The following is a 6,000-nucleotide window of genomic DNA, read 5'->3' as shown; positions in this document are numbered from 1 at the left end:
TGACACTTTGTGTGACAAAGACAAGTGGTCCAAATCCAAAATATAAGGATAATGCATTGAACCTTATTCCAAAACTCCAAACAACATTATCTATATACCATTGGCTTCCTCAAAACCACTATCTATATGCCTATGGTTTTATTTTGTCCAAATCTTTGGTACTTTTCGTAGTTTAGTAACACCCTTTTATGTACATAATAAATAACAATACCATGCACCTTCACTTAGCAACACACACTATAAATTACAATCATCAAGTATATCATATATCAACTTGTGTTAATAATTTGAAAACAAAGAATTAGTTACAAATATGTGTTCAAGTAATAGCATTAGCAAAGGTTAGAGTTGTGGAGACCTTGAAGGATCAAGGAGTGTGTAAACAAGAAAATGTAAATAAGAAACTCAACCATAATCAGATTTAACCAAATATCAACCATAATCAAAACTCAACCAAATATCAACCCTAATTTACCTATATCAAACAGCACAAAACACAAGACCCAGAGCGTGGAACAGCCGTGACCGAGAGCGAGACCAGCAGAGTCAAAGGACAAGTCACGACTCAGAAGACCTAGGAGCCAGGACCAAGACCAGCAGGCAGCAGCGACGACGGCTAGACGGAGCAGCAGCGGTGGCTATCACTCAGTAGGCCACGATGACCGAAGATCGACGGTGAGGAACTGACTCTGACTCAGCGACCGTCAGAGGTGAGGACTGAGGATGGAACTCTGAAGTTCGAGCTGAGGTTGATGGACGATGGAAGTGAGAGACTGAGAGTGACGGTGAGGAGCTGAGGATGACCGAGTGAGAGACTGAGAGTGACGGTGAGGAACTGAGACTGAGGAACCGAGTGAAAGGCTGAGAGCCGTCAAGGAGACTGGAGACGAGATGACTGAGTGTCTGAGTACTGCCGAGGAACTGAGAGGAGTGAGAGTGAGGCAGCTGCAAATCTGGAATTAGGGATTAAGGATTGGGGATTCAATTTAGGGTTTCAGCCGTTTCGCTGGGTGGGGAATGGGGATTGGGTCGGGTCGGGTAGGTCTGTGTTCATGGGTAATGGGTTAATGGCCTAATGGGTTCAGACAAAAAAAAAACTTCAGCCCGTCGGGGAAGCCCGCCCCGCCCCGCCAAAGCCCACGGTTTAAACGATTTGGGTTAGGCGGGCTTTTGTCTTTCGGTGGTCCCAAATTTCCAGCCCAGCCCGCCTTTTTTGGCGGGTTACGCGGGTCAGCCCGGCGGATTAAGGCCTGTTTGCCACCCCTACTCATAGTTAATATATAATGTTGCGTGAAAACTTAGGCTTGTTGCCTTAGGATAGGTTTGAGTGACATGAATTTGGTTGGTTTGATTGATTAGAAATGGTATATGTATATAACTTGATTTGTTGATGATTAATGTTGAAGTTGGTTAGAAATTATTAATGGAATTGTTGAATAGATGGAGATTGTGAAATGGGTGAGAATTGTGAATGGTGGAACATGAATTTAATTGAATAATTAAGAGTGGTATGATTGAGGTATGATAAAAAAAGGCAGTAGTATTGATTTGGTTGGTGTTGAATTAAAGTTTGGATCTTTTTTAGGTTGTGGTTTATGGGTTTTTGAATTTATGATTTGAAAACATAGAGGTTTGAATTCTTTTGGTAAAAAACTAATTTTTGACCAACTTTGGCAGGGCATAATTTGGCTTCCAGACCCTCCTATTTTGTAAAAATTATTTTGAATAAAAATTGGGTCTGTGAAGTTCATATCGTTCGAAGAACGAATTCAAAATTATTTTTAACAAAAAAGTTATGCGAGTTCAAAGTTGTGTATGAAAAACTGATTTTTCTGACTTAACATACTTTTTGAAGTTTCTGATACATGCGCGTACGTGGACATGCACGCAACACAGACCTTGGGCTTTGCCCAGACGTTCTCACTTATGCGAAATGAGCCACATGATAGGCTCGCATACGCGAGCAATGCTACGCGACGCGAGAATGGTTCCCTATCCAAGGGCTCACGTAGACGAACAAGTGGTGCATACGCGAACATGGCCTGTGTACACAGAATCCCTGTTTTTTGAAAATATTGTTTTTAAGTTACAAACCCTACCTCTAGATTTCCAACCCTTTGAAATTACCATTTGAGATTCATTAGCGAGTATTTAGACTTTTGGGGTGAGCAAGAGAATACTGGTAATAGAAGGGGTAGTTCTGTTTTGTATTTAGAGTCAGAGACTTAGGATTACGGAGTAATGGGGGTAGATTAACTAGAGTAGTTTCGTGAAGTGTTTTTATGTTGATTAGAGAGAAGATGACGAAGTATAATGGAGATGAGTTTAAAGAACTGTAAGTTAACTATAAATATAATATTGGGCGTAATTTGATTATAACTGTGATTGTTTTAATCTCGAGCACTCTTTCTCTAAAGTGCGACCCCAGTGAAATAGTGGAAGGTGAGGATCTCCTTTTCTTTATTCCTCATGGACCTATGAGAACGTACTTCCTAGGTAGACACAAGGGTTATGGTTCACCCCACTTGCTCCAGTTTGGTTAGTTGAGGCTTTCTAGGTAGATGCAAAAGTGTAGTTCGCTCCACTTACTCCAGGATGAGATGGTTTGAGCTCCCTGGGTAAATGCAAGGGTGTGGTGCGCCCCACTTGCTCCAGGTTGAGATGATTGTGAGCTTCCTGGGTAGATGCAGTGGTCGCCTCACTTGCTCCAGGATGGTATTTATGATTGATCATAGTCCCCCGGGGCAAACACAGTGACTCGCCCTAACTAGTTCCAAGTTGAGATTTGATGTCCCTTTGACCCAGCCGCGCAATGGATTATTGATTATTTATATATATGCATATGCTTGAGCTACGCATCGATGTGATTGTCCAGGGTTCGCTACAGGACATGTCGGGTTTGGCTGGATAACTGATAGATGATATCATCGGTCATAAAGCAGACATGCATCATGTGCATTTGTATGATTTGTTTAAGTATGCATATGTTAGTTTGCCTAATTGCTTATATATGTCTATATGCTACATGACTTAAATGTTGTATCTATTTCTTTAATTATGTATTACTTGTATGTTTTGTATGTCTTTGCAACTGAGAGATTCCTCATGCTGGCAAAGATGATGCTGAGAGTAGTTCCATCGGTGATGAGAAGGTTTGAGATGACATGAGGTGAGGAGTTAGATTAGAAATAGAATCCCTGAGATAAGAGTATCAAATTTCTGGTTTAGTATAATCTTTACGTTAAAAATCTGAGTGTCGGAGTTCTAGGATTGCCTCTGGCTTTTTCGGGACCTTATATATATTATCCTGTGGGCACCTTTACCATACTGAGAACCCCCAGATCTCATTCCATACGTATTTGCTATTTTTCAGATGTAGGACGTGACACGCCTCGGAGTGTGCTGGATTTGCTTTTTGGAAGCGAAGAATTATCTTTTGGGCTTTTTATATTATGTATTTAGTTATCTATGTATGTATTTTTTCCGATTTTGTATAAAATTATGTTTTGTCCCTCTTAGAGGTTGACTATGAAAAACTAGGATTTGTTTTTGTCTTTTGGTTTAGTGTTGAGTTATATATATATATATATTCTAGCCGCCCTTGGCTTCGTAGGTCGAGTCTAGAGTTTGTTTATACTTATCCATTAGAACTCTATATATGCGTCTTTTGGTTTTACGTATAAGCTTTCTGTCTTATCGTATTTCGTGAGCGATGCATCTTCAAATTTGGTTTGATTGTACCCCTTTTCTTTTAAAGCTCCTAGCTATATTATCTTTGTTATATATGCATGTATTTTATTTTTAGAGGTCATAGCATCTCACTGCCTTTGATTTATGACCTAGGAATAACGCTCTGTGTGGTAGGGTGTTACACGAGTCTTTCGATACAGTATAGTCAGCGAGGATACCATGATGTATACTATACGCTCAAGGAAAATGTACTTGAAGTTTGAATTACTTTGAGTCCTTGGAGCCGACGTCTCTAAGGTGGAGCATGTCATAATATACTGTAGTTAGTGGTGATATGACAGGTGTATAAAAGTGCTCGTTGTTATAGTGATTTATCAAACACCCTAGAAGTTTGGTGGTATATAGGAAATCTCCGCACCTTGATGGGAAGGAATGGACATAGGTAAAGATATTACAATAAACCAAAATATATCGTGCTTGCATATTCTCCTAACCCTTAAACTTTTTACTTTCATGGTCATTTATATTTCTAAGTGGTGTGAAAAGTATAGCTTCCTATAAGTTATTGGAAATTGGTTTAAGCCTTGAAAAAGTACTTATACGTTACCACTAGCATTTAAGTGTTGATTTATATTATCCAAGTGGTATGAAAAATATTAAGTACGTGGTTTAAACACTTGAAGTTCTCTTATAACTTGTAAGCCCACAGAAAATAGAAGTACATTGTCATTGGGTATATTTATAAACTAACATAGATAGCAATTGACGTAGTAAGGTGACAGACTATAACTTGCCTCCCAAATCAAGTCAAGCGCAAGTTGTAATGCTTGTACCCCAAGTAGGTCTAGTAGGTTAACCCATGTGACTTTTAAATTGCTCTTTCTAGTTCTAGGATGATTCTACTATGTTTGATTAAAGTGGCTCGTCCATTTTGAGCTATGGTCTTAATTACCTCAATGCCTCTACTCGAAGATCGGCCTTAGAGGTCGGGCCTCGAGTGTAAACCCAGGCTACGTTGTTACCAAGTTGACTCTCTTCGAAGGGCTAGTCAATCGATGGATGAGTCAAATATCCTAACGTATGAAATTATATGCTCGACCTAATCTAGAAGCTGACCAAGTCAGAAATCTCGACGTGATTATTGGGATATGTACATATCGCTTCAACTATTTTTGCACTTTTTTTAGTTTCCTTGATAATTGTGCCTGTCATTAAATCAGGAAAAAAATACTCCTTTGTCTTTATAAAGCATTATTTATATTTATTTCCTCTTCCTTTTTCTTTTTCTTCTGGTTTTCATTCCCTTAAACTCTTCGTATTTTTGCCTTCTTCATTTGCTTTATACATTTTCCTTCACTTTTGGTAGTGCCTCTTTTAGATTCTTTAAGCATTCTTTGCTTTCTTTCATTCTTCAATTCTCAGGTTGGTACTTCTTGTCCTCTTTTTTCTCCTTTTGCTTTTCGAAATATGCCTGCCTCTATTCTTGATTTAGTATGGTGTTGTTCCTTTAGAAATAAATGGGTACTGTATATTGTATGATGATAAAAATGGATGATAAAAATGGTTTCTTTTTTCCTTCTGATGCTTTTTTTCTATATGCTAAAAAGGATAAAAATGATAAAAAAATAGTTTCTTTTTTATCCTTTAATAATACATGGGTATTATATATTGTCCCTCCAATAGTGGTGGGCCCGCCACTAGGATAGTAGTGCTGTCATTGGTACCTTGATTGTGAGTTCGTGATATTGGTTGTCTTTGTGCCTATTTGAGTAATGCTACCATTGTTGAGCGTAGGCAAAAATGAATAATTTTTCACCCATTTTTCTTTGATTGTTGGCGAAACCGATTTTTTATGAGTTTTAAGGTAGTTATGCATTATTTTTTGTGGGTGCTCAACCTCTATGTCTCGATCTTCAATATCTAAAATTTCTTCTAACATACCCAAGAGTGTTGAGTGGGTAGATAACATAGTATTAGGTGTAGTTTTCATGATGGATACAGAAATTTTAGAGAAATTCCGACTTACCTATACTTTAGATACTATAATATCAGGTGCAATATCTAAAGTTTTCGTATCCATGACCTTTAGCAATGGTGGCACCATTCAAACAGGCACAAAGATACCCAATCTCACAAACACACTTCCAAAGAACTGGTAATGGCACTACCATGCTAGTTGTAAAATATGCAAAATTAATAAATAATTAGTTAATAAATTAATTATTATTTAAAAAAATTAAATGTTTTGTTTAAAGAAGTAGAAATAAGTTAATATGAATTTTAATACAAATTTAGAGATTTTGGACTAAA

The sequence above is a fragment of the Arachis duranensis genome, chromosome 7, assembly GCF_000817695.3.
Source record: "Arachis duranensis cultivar V14167 chromosome 7, aradu.V14167.gnm2.J7QH, whole genome shotgun sequence".
NCBI lineage: Eukaryota > Viridiplantae > Streptophyta > Magnoliopsida > Fabales > Fabaceae > Arachis > Arachis duranensis.
Note: the sequence above shows the minus strand (reverse complement) of the source record.